At 41.3% G+C, this 19,778-nt stretch overlaps 1 protein-coding gene across 1 annotated transcript in view; it reads right to left on the bottom strand.

The window, feature by feature from the left end:
• The window catches only part of ITPRIP (inositol 1,4,5-trisphosphate receptor interacting protein), a 29,034-nt gene extending 15,656 nt beyond the window's left edge, over nucleotides 1-13,378 (bottom strand). Inside the window, exon 1 of the mRNA XM_089680827.1 lies at nucleotides 13,244-13,378. The gene's annotated coding sequence lies outside the window, so the exon portion shown is untranslated. The remainder of the gene's footprint in view (nucleotides 1-13,243) is intronic.
• Nucleotides 13,379-19,778: the final 6,400 nt, after the last annotated feature.

Genomic DNA, 19,778 nt, shown 5'->3' with positions numbered 1-19,778 from the left:
TCTTACTAGGGTCCAATATAGGGTCCTTGTGGTGACACCTTACTAGGTGTCACCACAACTTCCTATATTCACAGGATGAAAAGAGCGATACTGATGGCACCAGGCTTCATTTAGACATGCGATTGATGGGGGGGGGGGGGGTAAAAATACACTATGTTTATGCTGCCCGCCAACCGCCCCCCTTAAGCTGCAATGGCAGCAGATGGGGATGTTTACATGCTGTAGTCGCGATGCTTTGTGTCTGCGGCAAAATCTGCCCAACACCTAGCTATCAACGAGTGGCTTGCTGGCCACACACTCAACCAAATGGGGGAGCACTCTAAACACCCCACAGCGACGTGCAATGCATATAGTTGCGGCACATCTGCCTGCAAAAAATGGGATTAAAACAGACAGTAAGGCGGCGTCACATTGCTTCCTCACCGCCTGTCAGTAGCCTCTGAAGTGTGATTTGAATGTGGATTGGGCTTCAGAGGAAAGGGAGATTTAGATGCATGTCTACATCTACCCTTAGGCTAGGTACACACATATGCAGGTTGCGTTTGAGCCGTTTCTGCATTGTGTTTTGCGTTTTGTTTTTGATGCATTTTGTGTTTTTTTCACTTTTTTGCTATTCTATATTTATATGTGAATATCTATATTTATTTTGTTTTTTGCAAAGCATACTAGCACATTACACCTTTACCTTGCAGGGTTTTTTAAATTCTTTTTTTTTTTTTTTGGATGAGGTTTTCTACCGCTTTAAAATGACACTAAACAATCTCCTTATATTCCAAAAATAATCCATAAACATCCACTACTTAATGGCCCTGTCATCTATTTTTCATTAAATTATTTCTCACTATATTTTTCTGCCTTCATTTAACTTCCTCTGTAAGCTCCAGAACCTCTCCTTTTCCCTCCTCACTTCCATTTAGTTACATAGTTCCATAGTTAGTCCAGTTCAACCATTAAAAAAAAAAAAAGTTATATTCCTACACCCATCATTGATCCAGAGGAAGGCAAAAAACCCAGCAAAGCATGATCCAATTTGCTCCTGCAAGAAAAAAAATTCCTTCCTGATCCCCTGAGAGGCAATCAGATATTCCCTGGATTAACTTTCCCTATAAATGTTATATCCAGTTATATTCTGTGTATCCAAGAAAGAATCCAGGACTTTCCTACAGCAATCCACTGAGCTGGTCAGAACCAACTCTTGAGGGAGTTGTTTTGGAACGAGCAGTACACGTTAGTTGTGGTCATGTACAGGGGCGGACTGACAACTTATGGGGCCCCCGGGCAATAGGGGATAATGGGGCCCCTGTGTCCTCACCCACACTGAAACCACACCCAAAAAAGCCTATGAAAGGTACTAGGGGCATCTCGTGGGGCCCCCTACTGACCCTGGGCCCTCAGGCAGTGCCCGAGTGCCCGAATGATCAGTTTGCCCCTGGTCATGTACACTGCTCTATGCACACTACTAATCCCATAGACCATAGTCCATCCCAAGAGTGAGCAAGAGAGGATGGCTACCTTCCTACATACAGTGGGAGCATGGAGAACCAACGTAGCCACCAACAACTGGGAAGTCGGATCACAACAGCAAAAAGGAATTTGGAGAATTGAAGGAGCTTGAGAGCAATAGAAGGAAGTAAGAAATACATACCTGAATAGAATTTTTTCTTTTCAAAGCAGAGATTGTGACACTAAAAAAATCCTAATACCTGAATGCAGTTTTGCAACTTTCGATATGTGTTATTAAAACTTCACATATCATTGCAACTACTTCATTGAAAAAACAACTTCCCAGCAACTACTACTATGTCGACCCAGCATGCCCCAATCGATGATGTATGGGCAGCACAGTGGCTGAATGGTTAGCACTTCCGCCTGGCAGTACTAGGGTCGCTGGTTTGAATCCCAACCACGGCACCGCCTGCCTGGAGTTTGCCTGTTCTCCCTGTGCCTGAGTGGGTTTGCTCCGGGTACTCCGGTTTCCTCCCACACTCCAAAGACATGCTGGTAGGTTAATTGGCTCCTGTCTAAATTGGCCCTAGTATGTGTATGTATGAATGTGAGTTAGGGACCTTAGATTGTACACCCCTTGAGGGTTAGGGACTGATGTGAATGTACAATATATATATAAAGCGCTGCGTAAATTGACAGTGCCTGAAATAAATAAATACATGTCACAAGGGGCCAGGGGTCATCTGGTGATGTCATCTGGGGGGCCCACCCCTTAGTTTATTTAGGAGCTGTCAGACAGCGGGAACCATCGTCAGGTGTAGAGCGCTTGGTTTTTTTTTTTTTTGGCGGCCGGAGTTCATTGAAATTTGAAATATAGCGCCAAGTTGGCACAGCACTGATCTTAGTCGCAAAATCATTTTCAGTGTCTGATGATGAATTTCCCCCACGAATCATTATCACTCAATTCTGCAAGTGGTTCTGATTTACTATCTCTGTTCTCTAGCCGGTCTAAAACCGCTTTTGACCTAAAGGGACGCTTTTTGGACGTTTCTCAGTTTCCAGGCAGAAAGAACAGTATAAATGCAGGCAGGGCGCCGGACAAAGCACTCGGGACAAAATGTATGTGAAATGGTTTGATACAGGAATGTTATACTATGTGATTTTAGTGTATTTAGTGAATGTCACTTTTTAGCATTTTCAAATTTCCCGCCAGGTTACGTTCCCCATACGTCCCGTACATCCGGACGCTCGCAGGGAACAGAACCCGAAAGACAAATGCCGGCATCGGCTGGAGAAGATGGCCGGGGACGCTGAAGGGGGGACATCGCGGGAGTGCAGGACAAGGTAAGTGCTGGAGGGATCCCAGAGCAACACTGCAGGGTAATCTCGAGTGTAGCTCGGGGTTATCGCTTTTGGTACTGAGAGTTTACCCCAAGCTACACTCGGGAATACAGCAAAGGGGAGTAAGGACACTAGCGAGCGCCCACTCCCTAACAACAAGCTAAAGTAACCCAAAAGGACAAAAATCAAAATGCATAAAAAACAGGTGTGAAAAAATGCAAAATGAACCCAGAAAATGCATCAACCACAATCTGCATAGATGTGCACCTAGCCATAAGAAGGAGAGAGCACAGGGGTGGGCTTTACCAAGTTATTCTTGTGGTAGCTAATCACAGCAATCATGTGATTGGGAGCTGGTCCTCCTGACCTTCTTTTTTAACTAATCTCAGAGCAGTACTTTCATGTTTCTCACCTGGACAAGAATTACGTTTCTCTCCTCCCTGTCCCGTGTGGGCTTAGGGTTCCATCTTTGCATGCGCAAAGTTTCCCGCACATGCGCAAAGCCATTTGTCAAAGAGGTCCCAGATCTTCCCCCACCTTTGCATATGTGCATAAAATCACCTGCGTGAAAGTCTCGGCTAAAGGCCAGGCAGAACCCTTTGGTGTATCTAACCATGTACCTTAATGGCGCAACTCAGGAGGGGGGCAGAGCTATTACAAAGCGGGACTAAAGTTAGTTCACCTTTACAGAAAAAAATGAAAAAGTGAATCACACACCCTCCCCATCCCCCCTGTACTTACCTCCATGGGTCAACTGTCAGTGCCCACACAGCCGGTCCAGCGAATCAGGGATCTGTCATTCTCGCTATTCTTCCCTTTCCCTGTGCAGGGCTTCTGGGATGAATCAGAGCGCATCTGATTGGTCAGCACCTGCACAGTAAATCATCCTGATCTGTCCTGGAAGAGACATAGGAACTGCTAGCTCATCACCCAGGGAGGTAAGTACAGCGGGGACCAGGGGGGATGTAGGGTGTTATGCTAAGGCACCATATTTGGGGGTGTTGTGCTGATCAGGAAACCCATGGATTTATATGCTGTTTATTGTGATCAATAGGGATATATTCCCATAGTGGAACCGATCGGGACTTGTATGGCCCTATATTCATACTGGGTTTTTATTTGAGTCCCCTGTTAATTACAGGCAACTTAATGTGTTGTCAATGCCATGAAGGCCTTAGTTTGTTTGGTGAGTCCATTTTCCAGAGTTCTGTCACTTGCCCATGTGGCTGAACACGGGTGTTCTCGATGTATGAGACTGTGGATATAATTGACTGCTTTGCTTTGGTTTTTGAGGACCCCACCATGTCAAAATAAGGTGATTCAGTGATGACAATAGCAACCATCTTTTGGCTCCCTAGTTAGGGAGAGGTAATAATATACTATATTTTTGATTTTAGTATTTGACTATTCTACAAAGCTGTTTTGATCCCCTTTGGATCTTTCCCATTTTTTGAAGTAGGACCCAATTGCAGTTGTGTGCAAAAAGATCCTCCATTTACAGTCTGTGATAGGTTGGGTAAACTATATTCTACATTTGAGTTTAGTTGGTTTAGGGTGGTTTAATTTCAATGGCATTTCCACTGGGTGAAGACATTAAGCAGGAAATTAGGACGACCTTTAGCCAGAATACCTGTGAACAAGATCCACCTGAGGGTGATATTATTAAAGTCCTCTTTAGAGAACATAGAAAATTAACGACTAAGTCACTGAATAGAAAATGGGATATTCTCTCCCTGGAATCCTATGTGGATCAAAAGATTATCCCTAGGGGCCTAAGGGAGAGGATAATACTAGCAACTCACTTACAGACTGATAGATTACTGGAGAAGTGGAAACAAATATGTATTAATCATGGATTGGAACTTATGCGCCTGATAGTTGATGAGAAAAAATAACAAATTACTTGACTTTCAGGTCCAGATTGAGGAAAGTAAAATCAAGTTAGAGCCATATAAGGATAAACCTGATTTTGTTAAGTTTAATGATCTACTTAAAAAAGAAATAGAAAAAGTCCAAAAAAATCTTAAAGTCACAAAACAATCCAAGTTTAAAAGAGACATTGAGGACTGGGCAAGGGGGAGAAATCTGATCTTACCCCTAAGGGTAGAAGTAGATCCAAAAGGAGGAAAAGTTGCTCAAGATCTAGATCTCAAGCGGGCGTTACCTAATCCGAAAGTGAAGGTGAAGAATTAAGATCAGTGGGTTTTTTAGACGTAACATCCACAATTGTGGAGGATTCACCAATACCAAAGGGAATTTTCAAAGGAGTAGCAACCCTAGGAATAGAAGGAGAAAGAGGAAGAGGGAGTTTGAAAGAAGTCAACAATATCAATTAGAGAGAACACGTACTCAGAGTCAAAGAGGCCTATAATGGTAAATATGATGGAGTCCCAATTGGGGCCACCACAAATGGATTTGAAAGTTAACAACCTCTCTGATTTTTTACTTGAAAAGAGACATTTGAATTTACTCAATAAAGTCCTTAGTTTTTCACCAGCTAATAAGATGGATCATTTTGAAGTTTACAAAGATCTTTGTCTGTTTCTGAGGAAGGTCTTCTTAAAATTAACTCATTTGGAGAAATCTAAAAGCACTGATCCAGAATTTAATCTGGGGACCAGGGGCGGACTGACAACTCATGGGGCCCCCGGGCAATAGGGGATCATAGGGCCCCTGTGTCCTTGCCCAAACTCAAAAAAGCCTATGAAAAAGGTACCAAGGGCATCTCATGGGGCCCCCTATTGACCCGGGCCCTCGGGCAGTGCTCGAGTTTCCAAATGGTCAGTCTACCCCTGCTGGGGACTGAAGATCAACAGACACTAGATAATCTGGTGTCTTTACTTGAGGAGAATATAGACAGCAGTGAAAATGAGGACACTTCCCAGGAAGGACACTGGAGGAGGAAGACCAATCTTAAAAGTAAATCCACCTATATGCCACAATTCAGGAAAAATAAATGGCTAGGTGTCTTCCTGGACTTAGTTCAGGAAGATCTCTCTAAGCTTGACTGGGATAGTCTTATCCCGGATAATCTTTCTACAGAGGAAAGAAAAGCTCTGAAAGAATTAAAAGAAGCCCCAAATTTAGTTATCAAGAAAAGTGACAAGGGTGGTAATTTGGTCCTTATGATAGAAATACTTTATGAGAAAGAGGTGCTTAGACAGTTGAATGATAGCTGTACAAGATTTTCATGTAATCCATTTCCACATCGTATAGCCTTACTAAATGAAAAGCTGTCCTTTGCATGTGAAGCAGGGTCATTTCTAACAAAGAGATGGAATTTTTGAGTGTGAAAGAATTTAATACCCCACCTTCTACATTATTCCAAAGATTCATAAAAAGGTAAAAGTAATGGTCCGCTGAGACATAGAAGTGCTGCTCTTTAAATTGGGACCACCCCCGGCCATTTCAATTGGTCTGTCCCGTTAAAAGACCGGGAGCACGTACATCCCGACGTCCTGACGAAGCTGCCGGTCACGTTGGTGAAACACGTTGACGTAGGCAGTGTCAGCTAGTCCCTGGGCCACGCCTACACAGGTGGTAACATGTGGATCCGCCTCACGCTGAGTTGAGCATGGCGGTAACCCACACACCACCTCCGCTACATTACTGAAGACTACCACTTTGAGCTCTTACAACCAGAGGGTCATCTACTTCAACCCGTCCAGGTTTTCGGAGGCTATCACGGTCTGCTCACTCGGATGAAAGTAAAGACATCACCTAATTTGCCAAACTATGTGAAGTTTGTTACATCGTCAGCAGATGCCTATATCGTTTGCAGTGGTGAGAGCCTGCGGGCATGTTCTATGCGGCAGCAATTGATTTCAATGCAGTTAGCTCTACACCCCTGTATGGTCTAAAGCTTCACTCCAATTCAACTTTCACGACATCTACAACTATTAAACTGGTTTTGGATGCCATTACTTGCTATGCATTTGTGATTAAGTTGGGCCGGTCTTATTTAGCTGTACTGGCTAATTAGCCTCCAAGCCTCATGATTATTAAGCTGTGAGCTTTTCACTTCACCTGAACTTTAATGACATTGACAGTATTTAACTGGCTTCAGATGCCATTATTCTTCATGTATCTGTGACCAAGCTTGGCCAGTCCTATTTGGCTGTATTGGCTAATCAGCCTTCAATCTTCATCACCACTAAGCTGCGAGCTTCTCTAAAACCGCCTATATTGAAGTACCTTTATCGTGATCAATAGGGATATATTCCCATAGTGCAGTGTTTCTCAACTCCAGTCCTCATGGACCCCCAACAGGTCATGTTTTCAGGATTTCCCTCAGATGAAACAGCTGTGGTAATTACTAAGGCAGTGAAACTGATCAAATCACCTGTGCAAAATAATGGAAATCCTGAAAACATGACCTGTTGGGGGTCCATGAGGACTGGAGTTGAGAAACACTGCCATAGTGGAACCGATCGGGACTTGTATGGTCCTATATTCTTACTGGGTTTTTATTTGAGTCCCCTGTTAATTACAGGCAACTTAATGTGTTGTTAATGCCACGAAGGTCTTGGTTTGTTTGGTGAGCCAATTTCCAGAGTTCTGTCACTTACCCATGTGGCTGAACACAGGTGTTCCGAATGTATGAGACTCTGGATATAATTGACTCATTAGCTTTGCTCGTATAAGACGGAGGGTAGCTGTATAGCACTTAATTCATGTTGTGTGTGACCCGGGTCATTATAAGGTGATGACGTTTTCATACCTCATTTTAATGTGAATAGAGGATCTATTGGCCTAATAGGTCTATTACCTTTTTGTGAATTTAATAAAGCTGTTGGTTTTATTCATACCGCTGTTGCTTCTCTTTTAAAACCTCTTTTTTGAGGGGGTCTCTTGGATCCCCCTATATCCTTTTGACTTTGCTTTGGTTTTTCAGGACCCCACCATGCCAAATAAGGTGAGTCGGTGATGACAATAGCAACCATCTTTTGGCTCCCTAGTTAGGGAGAGGTAATAATGTACAATATTTTTTATTTTATTATTTGACTATTCTACAGGGATGTAGGGTGCTATCCTAAGGCCCCATGTTTGGGGGTGTTGTGCTGCTCAGGAAACCCATGGATGCTTGTATGAGGTTTCTGGTCTGTGCTGATGGAGAAAGTAATATTTGATGCTGGATACTAAGAATGTCTCCCCTGCAGGGGCAGACTGACCATTTGGACACTTGGGCACTGCTCGAGGGCCAGGGGTCAGTAGGGGGCCCCATGAGATGCCCCTGGTACCTTTCATAGGCTTTTTTGGGAGTGGTTTGAGTGTGGGCAAGGACACAGGGGCCCAATGATCCCCTATTGTCTGGTGGGCCCCATGAGTTCTGGAGCCCTCCCACCCTTCCAGAAACTAGAGAATTTTCTGGAATAGGGGAGGAGGATGGGAGGAGGCCCAGATCTGCATGTGTAAGGGACCTTGGCAGGAGGCTGGGCATGGTGACCTGCCACCCCTATAAAATATGACAGAGCCTGGGGAGAGAGGGGAGTTGGGTGAAAGATGGACTGAGAGGAAGGCTGGAGTGTGGAGCCTGGGATGGGGGCCCAGGGACGGAAATCTACCTATAGGCTGGTTGCTGGACAGGCGGATCTCCACTGCCTAATGTCTCCCAAGGAGAACATCCTGAGCAGCAGGGAAGGAGCCAGCCCAGTGGAAGGCCTGAAGGCAGCCACCAACCCACCATGCTGGCAGGACAGGACAATGTGAGTACTTCTGCATCTTCCGGGCCAGATAAGTGGAGAGGGTGGTCAGGTGCAAGGCCCAACTAGTTCTCATCTGGGACTATCTAATTGTAAGCTCTTGGGTCAGGATTACCCTCAGTGCAGTTGAAGGAAGAGGAGGAATCATCCAGGGTCTGAGGAGGTACAGCGAAGGGGCATTAGTGCTCCTTAATAGAAACTGTTGCTAATCCACATTTTTGTACATAGTTGCTGAGAAGTTGTCTTCAAGTTCTACAGTTCCTTGGGCATCCCATATACCCCTAGACCCCATCCTAGTTCCTAACCCTTAATAGTAACTATAAAACCAAGTTTAAGGGATGTTTTATGATTCTGAAAGTGCAAGTGTGGAAAATGCATGTTGCCTGGCCGTGCAAAACTTGGGGAGACCCAATCAAATCCACCAGCCCTTACGAGGGTAATGTTACATATATAATAGAATGTCCTCTCAGTGGTACGTTTAAAGTCTCACCTTCTTCTCTCCTTCTTGCCACCCACTGTGGACCAGGGGAGACCTACTTTCTGTGGTGTACGGAGTTAGTTCACCTCACCAGAAAAAAATGAAAAGGTGAACTAACACTTTAAACATTCGAAATAAGGACACCATATTCTGAAAAACAGATCTTCTTCACCCATCCTTACTTTCTGAGTGTCTACAGTTCTTCAACTCCTTTCCTGCCAATAATTTCCCAGCAGGAAAGCGATCATCAATTATCAGTTTTTCCTTAGACACATCAATTCTTTTGTCATGAGAAGTAAAAATAAAAAAAGAGATGATTTAACTTAAAACGGAATCTGTTCACAAGTAAAGACTAGAAGATGTGCAGCAGATTGCCAATAGGATAAAGTATCGTGCTTCCGCTGCATCTGTCAGTATGTAACAATGTTACAACATGACACCGAGTTTCCTCTGCGTTTGGCCATAGCAGTGACCGGGGCTCTTAACCACATCCGCCTTTTTAGGTCAGAAATTAATACAAAATTACATAAATTATTATAATCAAATGCGTCTTCACTAACTTATGTTTTTTTTTTATTTTTATTTTTAATTTTTAAGTACCTTATTTTTTATTAAATCTGAACGCCAAGTACAAACAATTTACATTTAAATATACTGCTCACTAACTGCAAAGGTTGTAAATCCACTCTAAAGTGTTACTAAACCCCGGACCCTGCATTCACTATATCTGCTCTCCCCGGACCCTGCATTCACTATATCCGCTCTCCCCGGATCCTGCATTCACTATATCTTGTCTCCCATGACCCTGCATTCACTATATCCGGTCTCCCCGGACCCTGCATTCACTATATCCGGTCTCCCCGGACCCAGCATTCACTATATCCGGTCTCCCCGGACCCTGCATTCACTATATCCGGTCTCCCTGGACCCTGCATTCACTATATCCGGTCTCCCCATATCCTGCATTCACTATATTCGGTCTCCCCGGACCCTGCATTCACTATACCTGGTCTCCCCTGACCCTGCATTCACTATATCCAGTTTCCCCGGACCCTGCATTCACTATACCTGGTCTCCCCTGACCCTGCATTCACTATATCAAGTCTCCCCAGACCCTGCATTCACTATATCCGGTCTCCCCGGACCCTGCATTCACTATATCCGGTCTCCCCGGACCCTGCATTCACTATATCCGCTCTCCCCGGACCCCGCATTCACTATATCCGGTCTCCCCGGACCCTGCATTCACTATATCCGCTCTCCCCGGACCCTGCATTCACTATATCTGGTCTCTCCGGACCCAGCATTCACTATATCCAGTCTCCCCGGACCCTGCATTCACTATATCCGGTCTCCCCGCACCCTGCATTCACTATATCAGGTCTTCTCAGACCCTGCATTCACTATATCTGGTCTCCCAGGACCCTGCATTCACTATATCTGGTCTCCCCGGACCCTGCATTCACTATATCTGGTCTCCCCGGACCCTGCATTCACTATATCCGGTCTCCCAGGACTCTGCATTCACTATATCTTGTCTCCCACAGTACACACAACATGGAAATGCAATTATTTTAGTAAATGTAAACTGCTAAATATTTTTTCTCATCAGCAGTATCTAGCAGTCTTATGACTTTTATCAGTGTCCAGCAGAGCACTGGTTAAAGCTTGTAGGAGGAGTTTTCATTCTGCTCTGACTGTCCTATGAGGATCTTCAGTCCTCTCTACATCTGTTCAAAGTGTTCAATTTATAAAGCTTGTCTGAGAGTTCAGAAAAGAGGAGGAGGAGAGCTAAACTCTGCAGAGTTCAATGAGGAGAGTTCTGGGAGCTGATTGGAGGAACACCCCTCCCCTTTCACACATCGCACAGGAACAGAGCTGAGGATGTCACATCTGCTGGAGCTCTCCTCCCCCCCCCCCCCCCCCATCACCATTTTTCTCTTGGTGTTAGGAAAACTGTCTGAGAGTTAAAAAAGGGGGGCAGAGAGCTGAAACTACAGACTGCGGAGCTCAGTGAGAAGAGCTCTGAGAGCTATTTGGAGGAAAGAGATACAGCCCCTTCACACAGCTCACAGGAATAGAGCTGAGGATGTCACATCTGCTGGAGCTCTCCCACCCAATACCCACAACACTTAGTGCTCTGGACTGAGACAAGTGCACACTATAGAGGGGTATGCTTTGTTCATATTTCATAGTCTGAGGTTTGCAACCAACTTAAAGAGCACCTGGTGATCCTGCCCTGAAAGTCCGTTTTCAGACACTTCCTGTCATAGGGTGACAACCACCTCCTACATGTGCTACTGCATTGCCACCCTGTCACAAGCATCCTTGGTGAAGGCTTGGTGAATCCCAGCCACAGCATCACCTGCCTGGAGTTTGCATGTTCTCCCTGTGCCTGTGTGGGTTTCCTCCGGGTACTCTGGTTTCCTCCCACACTCCAAAGACATGCTGGTAGGTTAATTGGCTCCTGTCTAAATTGGCCCTAGTATGTGTATGTATGAATGTGAGTTAGGGACCTTAGATTGTACACCCCTTGAGGGTTAGGGACTGATGTGAATGTACAATATATATGTAAAGCGCGGTGTAAATTGACGGCGCAATATAAGTACCTGAAATAAAAAATAAATGGGCAGCACAGTGTCTAAATGGTTAGCACTTCCGCCTGGCAGTACTCGGGTCATTGGTTCAAATCCCAACCATGGCACCACCTGCCTGGAGTTTGCATGTTCTCCCTGTGCCTGTGTGGGTTTCCTCCGGGTACTCCAAAGACATGCTGGTAGGTGAATGGGCTCCTGTCTAAATTAGCTCTAGTATGTGTATGTATGAATGTGAGTTATGCAGGCCCAGGGGCAGACTGACAACTCATGGGGCCCCCGGGCAATAGGGGATCATGGGGCCCCTGTGTCCTTGCCCAAACTCAAAAAAGCCTATGAAAAAGGTACCAGGGGCATCTCATGGGGCCCCCTACTGACCCCTGGCCCTCAGGCAGTGCCCGAGTTTCCAAATGGTCAGTCCGCCCCTGTGCAGGCCATACATGGTTCGAATTCCAAACGATTTTTCGTCCGAAAATCGAAAATTTCATTCTTTCGGTAATCCGATGGTGCCATCACTGATTTCAAAAATCGGCCAACCAAGTCATAAAGTTCACCCCATATAACAGGCAAAACTTCTGTTCCTTCCAGACCACGGCTCATGCAAATATTCTTTTCAGAAACACAATCGTATAATTTGACCATCATTGAGTCGAAAATCAGTAGTTTTTCACAAATTTTCCAACATGCCCGATCACCAAAAAGGGGAGGAGCCACAAAAATTGGCCAGTGCCATTGACCCACTAACAGAGCGAAAATTGGCCGATTATTCTTAGGTCTGATTTTCGGATGAAAAATCGGTCGAATTTTGACCCATGTATGGCCAGCCTTAGGGACCTTAGACTGTACACCCCTTGAGGGTTAGGGACTGATGTGAATGTACAATATATATATGTAAAGCGCTGCGTAAATTGATGTCGCTGTAATAAATAAATGAATGGGTCATTGGTTCGAATCCCAGCCACGGCACCACCTGCCTGGAGTTTGCATGTTCTCCCTGTGCCTGCGTGGGTTTCCTCCAGGTACTCCGGTTTCCTCCCACACTCCATAGACATGCTGGTAGGTTAATTGGCTCCTGTCTAAATTGTCCCTAGTATGTGTATGTATGAATGTAAGTTAGGGACCTTAGATTGTACACCCCTTGAGGGTTAGGGACTGATGTGAATGTACAATATATATGTAAAGTGCTGAGTAAAGTGACGGCGCTATACAAGTACCTGAAATAAATAAATAAATAAAGGCTACAAGCGACCACGCCAGAACAGATTGAGCAGGCATGATCTGTCGTTGTCACTACCAAAGCAATGATGTGCAACCCACACTGGAGCGAGCGCATGGCTATAGGAAGTGGCTGAAAGAAGATGCAGGAGATCAGCAGCAGCAAACATGAAAAAATAGATGATTCTGACATTCACTGCGGGCAAATCTTCACGGTACATGTATTCTAAACAGTGATGAATTCACCACCACTGGTGAAAGTTCCATCAAAGTTGCATTCGCTGCTTTATAAATACTCCCCTAAATGTCAATAAATTCGATCTAAGAGTAAGAGCAAGCTCGGTGTTGTGTGGGTTCTCTCTGTCACACTGGGATCTTGCTGCACATGTGACACATGCAGTCTTTTAAAGAGACAGAATGTAGTTTGAAGACAGTAGAAGGTTAGTGATGGAAGGGGGTTCCCTTACCTGGGGAGGGTGTCCCTCCTGTCCCGGGGCTCAGTCCATGTCCCAGATGTTGGGTGGGAGCGGTGGCAGGGTGCTGGGTCCTGCACAGACTGGGTTCCCCTCTCCGCCCGCTCTCTCTCCGAATTCTTGCTGTTTCCTGGATGTCATCACTGATGAAAAAAAAAAAAAGTAGCTGAGCAGTCTGCCTGGTCCTTCTTAAGGTGGACCGGAGGAGATATCAATGTCATACTTTCCAATACTCTACGCCTGGACGCAGTTTTACAACTTTTATTAAATTGTACAACTACTTCTTGTGTCCAGGTGAATTACACCGCATTTTTTAAAAACTGCGTCTTCACTTGGTGGCAAATGTTGATGGTTATATTATGATTTTTGAATGTATGAATGTTGATTTTTATATTATCGAATAAAGACTGGCCCAAAATAGTTACTTTTTTTTTTTTTTTAATTAAAATTTTTTTTTTTAACTTTAGCTGTATATTTCTTGTCATTGCCCTGACCCACCTCCAAAATAAAAAATAAAACAAAATAAAATGAAAAATAAAAAAAAATCCTTCAGCTCCTGGTGAGGTGTTATCACATACAGTATGTGTATAATAGGGTCCAGAAACATCCAGCGTTTTCTTTTCTTTTTTTTTTTTTGTCTTACCTAAAACACACTGACACTAAATAAAAAAAGTTTTATTTTTAATCCTACCTAAAGAATACTGACACTGACCTTTGACCCTGACATTAACCTAGATCAAGCCAAAATCTAGCTTTTTTTAATCTTTATTTATTATTATTTTTATTGTTATTATTGTCTCCTGACATTACCTGGACTAAGCCCAGATTTAGCCATTTATCGTTATTTATTATTATTAATATTATTATTATTATCATCTTTATTTTTATTTCCTCACATTAACCTAGATCAAGCCCAGATCTAGCTACTTACATTTATTATTATTTCCTGAAATTAACCAAGATCAAGCCCAGATCTAGCTATTTATCTTAATTTATTATTATTATTATTATTATTATCATCATTATTATTATTTTCTCACATTAACTTAGATCAAGTCCAGATCTAGCTACTTATATTAATTATTATTTCCTGAAATTAACAAAGATCAATCCCAGATCTAGCTATTTATCTTTATTATTATTATTATTTCCATTATTAGTAATAATAATAATAATCTAATTCTTATTATTAGTATTATTATTTCCATTATTATTATCATTAATAATAATAATAATAATAATAATAATAATAATAATAATTATACTATTTTTTGCTAACATTAACCTAGATCAAGATTATTATTAATATTTCCTGACATTAACCTAGATCAAGCCCAGATCTAGCTATTTAACCTAATTTATTATTATTAATATTATTAGTATTATTATCATCATTATTATTTCCTCACATTAACTTAGATCAAGCCCAGATCTAGCTACTTATATTAATTATTATTTCCTGAAATTAACAAAGATCAAGCCCAGATCTAGCTATTTATCTTTATTATTATTATTATTTCCATTATTAGTAATAATAATAATAATCTAATTCTTATTATTAGTATTATTATTTCCATTATTATTATCATTAACAATAATAATCATACTATTTTTTGCTAACATTAACCTAGATCACGATTATTATTAATATTTCCTGACATTAACCTAAATCAAGCCCAGATCTAGCTATTTAACTTAATTTATTATTATTAATATTAATAATATTATTCTCATAATTATTATTTCCTCACATTAACTTAGATCAAGTCCAGATCTAGCTACTTATATTAATTATTATTTCCTGAAATTAACAAAGATCAAGCCCAGATCTAGCTATTTATCTTTATTATTATTATTTACATTATTAGTAATAATAATAATAATAATCTAATTCTTATTATTAGTATTATTATTTCCATTATTTTTATCATTATTAATAATAATAATAATAATAATAATAATCATACTATTTTTTGCTAACATTAACCTAGATCAAGATTATTATTAATATTTCCTGACATTAACCTAGATCAAGCCCAGATCTAGCTATTTATCTTAATTTATTATTATTATTATTAATATTATTATCATCATTATTATTATTTCCTCACATTAACTTAGATCAAGTCCAGATCTAGCTACTTATATTAACTATTATTTCCTGAAATTAACAAAGATCAAGCCCAGATCTAGCTATTTATCTTTATTATTATTATTTCCATTATTAGTAATAATAATAATCTAATTATTAATATTTTTATTTCCATTATTATTATCATTATTAATAATAATAATCATACTATTTTTCGCTAACATTAACCTAGATCAAGATTATTATTAATATTTCCTGACATTAACCTAGATCAAGCCCAGAACTAGCAATTTCATCTTTATTATTATTATTATTATAATTATTTCTATTATTATTATTCTTATATATTGATTATCATTATTATTCCTACTACTAATCTTATTATTACTATTACTGTTGTTATTAGTTTACATTCTTCCCCTCCGGCTTGATAAAATGTTTCCTTTTCTCTATTCTGAGGAGAGAGTAGAGGGGCAGGTTTTACTGTGCACTGTGTCCACCCTTCATATGATCGGAGCTGTCAGTGAAACCTCGGTTTCTTTGCTGGAAGTCCACTATGGATGTGCTTACAGCACAAACACTGGTGCACATATATGACGCTCCTCGGAAGAAGGCCCACCACCATGATGCAGCTTACACGTGACGCTGTTGTCAACAGATTAATCAACTTTTAACTCCTTAAGGAGGAAGGTCCAACTAAATCCTAATGCCTACAGGTCCTTGAAAAAGTATTCATACCCCATTTTCCACATTTTCTCATGTTACAACCAAAAATGTAAATGTATTTTATTGGGATTTTATGTGATAGACCAACACAAAGTGGCACATAATTGGGAAGTGAAAGGAAAATTATAAATGGTGTTCAAATTTTTTTTCCAATAAATATCTGAAAAGTTCGGTGTGCATTTGTATTCAGCTCCTCTATACTCTGATACCCCTAACTAAAATCTAGTGGAACCAATTGCCTTCAGAAGTCACCTAATTAGTAAATAGAGTCCACCTGTGTGTAATGTAATCTCAGTATAAATACAGCTGTTCTGTGAAGCCCTCAGAGGTTTGTTAGAGAACATTAGTGAACAAAAAACCTCAAGAAGGCTAAGGAACACACCAGACAGGTCACAGATAAAGTTGTGGGGAAGTATAAAGCAGGATTAGATTATCTAAAAAACATATCCCGAGCTTTGAACATCTCGCGGAGCACTGTTCAATCCATCATCCGAAAATGGAAAGAGTATGGCACATGTTCTGTCTCTCCAATCTAAGCAATGATAGTGTGATCTCTGTAACTTACAGTTGTGATGAGATAGCGATAACTCCAATCTTAGTTGAATTACACAGGCAGTGACTTGATCAGATGACACCTTGTAGATCTTGTGAAGTTTATTCCATAAACTGAGAGAATCTTACAACGATGAACATGGGATAGGTCAAAAATCATAATGTGATCTACTTCTTGAGACATGAGGCTTGAAGCTAAGGTGCATTACTGGGAACATGAACAAAAGGGGTGGAGCGATCTATACTGCATGAAGTAAACCAAAGGAAAGGGAGGAGTAGAGACAAAATACAAAGAACACTTAAAGGCATATGACGGTCATGTGAAACATGACAGCACAACTGCAAACCTACCAAGACATCAGCCAAGAGGCCCATGGGAACTCTGGAGGAGCTGCAGAGATCCCTAGCTCAGGTAGGAGAATCTGTCCACAGGACAACTATTAGTCGTGCATTCCACAAATCTGGCCTTTATGGAAGAGTGGCAAGAAGAAAGAAAACCATAAGACGTCCTGTTTGCAGTTTGCGAGAAGCCATATGGGGGACACAGCAAACATGTGGAAGAAGGGGCTCTGGTCAGATGAGACCAAAATTGAACCTTTTGGCCTAAAATAAAAACACTATTTGTGGCAGAAAACTAACACTGCACATCACCCTGAACACACCATCCCTACCGTGAAACATGGTGGTGGCGGCATCATGTGGTCGGGATGCTTTTCTTCAGCAGGGACAGGGAAGCTGGTCAGAGTGGATGGGAAGATGGATGGAGCCAAATACAGGGCAATCTTGGAAGTCTGAAAAAGAGACTTGAAACTGGCGGAGGTTCCCCTTCCAGCAGGACAACGACCCCAAACATCCAGCCAGAGCTACAATGGAATGCTTTACATCAAAGCATCTTCAGGTGTTAGAATGGCCCAGTCACAGTCCAGACCGAAATCCAATGGAGAATCTGTGGCAAGACTTGAAAATTGCTGTTCTCAGACGTTCTCCATCCAATCTGACAGAGCTTGAAGGTTCTGCAAAGAAGAATGGGCAGAAATGTCCCTCTCTAGATGTGCAAAGCTGGTGGTGACATCTCCAAAAAGACTTGCAGCTGAAATTGCAGCCAAAGAGGGTCCTACAAAGTATTGACTCCGGGGTGCCGAATACAAATGCCGCCACACTTTTCACAGATTTATTTGTAAAACATTTTGAAACCCATTTCTCATTTTCCTTCCACTTCACAATGATGTGCCACTTTGTGTCGGTCTATCACATCCAATTCCAATAAAATACATTGACGTTTTTGGCTGTAACGTGACAAAATGTGGAAAATTTCAAGGGGTGTGAAGACTTTTTCAAGGCACTGTGCATGCAGTTTTGCAACTTTGGCATGTGTTATTAAAACTGTACATTGCAACTACTAGTCTATCCAAGTGAATGATACTGTTTATTTTTCAGGATAAATTGGGCATTTATTTGGCGGTAAATGGAAATGGATATTTCTTGCTTTTTTCTTGTTTTTTTTTATATTATTATCAAAGGATAACTGGCCCAAAATAGTAAAAAAAATAATTTTTAAAACATTAAGCCGTATGTTTTCTTGCCATTAACATAACCACCACCAAACAAAACAACAAAATTATTTCTGACTCCTGCCGTTTGTGGTGATTGTATATATGATGAATGTATATTTCTTGTCATTGCCCTGACCCACCCCCAAAATAAAAAATAAAACAAAATAAAATAAAAAAAATCCTTCAACTCCTGGTGTTCACGATGATGCCACATACAGTAGGTGTATATTATTTGTTGTTTGTACCCATAGTAGGACCAGAAACACGGGTACTAAGGGGTCTAGTTATAATCATTTTGGTTAGCAATTTACTGTCAAAAGGTACATAAAACCAATGTTATTTGGACATTTCCTGTGCTGGACGAATGTTCATCATTGATTTAAAAGCTGAAAATATCGTAGGTGGCCACTAGGCAGCGCTAATTATCATAGGAAATTCATATGATTATTAGTGTCATCTAGTGGCCAAATTAGGTATTTTCTGTTTTTAAATCAATGAGAAACATTCGTCCAGCACAGGAAATGTCCAAATAACATTTGTTTTGTTTTGTTTCTTTTTGTCCCGTTCGCACACAATCAATGTACATGGAATTTAAGTGAATTGCTATGCAATTTTTTATAAATACATCCTGAAATAAAAAAGGTTTTTTTTTTAACCCACCAAAAAAATCCTGACCCTGACATTTGACCTCAACCATGATCTGCGACTCTGACACAAAGCTAGACCAAGCCATGATCTAGCTATTAATATTTGTTTTTTTTTTATTATTACATTTTCCCCTCTGATTAGATACAATGTATCTTTTTCTCCATTCTGGGGAGAAAGAGAGTATGGGGGCAAATTTTACAGAGTGATCACTGTAATAGCCAATCACAGGCTATCATACTGACATGTGATCTGGAGCCTGTATTCCTGACTCCGGATTGTTAGTACAAGACCTGGAACAGTTGGTGACAGCTCAGTCTCCGTTCTGGGAGTGCGCTTCCAGCACATATACAGATGTGCGCATATGCAGCACCTTGGGGGAGGTTTTACATAAATAAAGCTGAACATTGTAAGCACCCTGCCAGTGGTAAATGGTTTGTCTCTCTAAATCTATCTCTATAACTGCAAGAGAGCTTTTCTGTTAAAAAAACAACGGACCTACTGGCTGGATCACTAGATGAAAATAAAGGAAAGAAAGCCTAACAAAAGGAAACAAATGTAACCATTACATCTAAGAATCGGTAAGCTGCAATATAATGAATGTTTGCTTTCGGGTTTAATACGGCTTTAGGGCCTATTTACACTATAGAAACACAGTCTGGATGCGTTCCGGATGCGTTTTTGCATGTGCGCTTTCAACTCATTTTTGGGGCGTTCCAGTGTGCTTTTTATGCATTTATTAAGCATTCTAGTTCATCCCCCCCTCTCTTTATCTTCAATTTAAATAGAACATGTGCATTCCGGGGTGTTTTTGGTGTGTTTCAGTACACTTTTAATGCGTTTTTGACACGTTCCAGTGCGTTTATTATCATTTCATTTTTTTTAAATTTATCATATCATTTTTTTTCCCCTCTCTTTATCTTCAATTTAAATAGGGACATGTGCCTTCCAGTGCGTTTTT

The sequence above is a fragment of the Staurois parvus genome, unplaced genomic scaffold (assembly GCF_062004578.1).
Source record: "Staurois parvus isolate SC_StPar_1 unplaced genomic scaffold, SC_StPar_1.0 ptg000250l, whole genome shotgun sequence".
Classification (NCBI taxonomy): Eukaryota; Metazoa; Chordata; class Amphibia; order Anura; family Ranidae; genus Staurois; species Staurois parvus.
The sequence above is the reverse complement of the archived record's forward strand: the minus strand, read 5'-3'. Positions and strand labels throughout refer to the sequence as shown.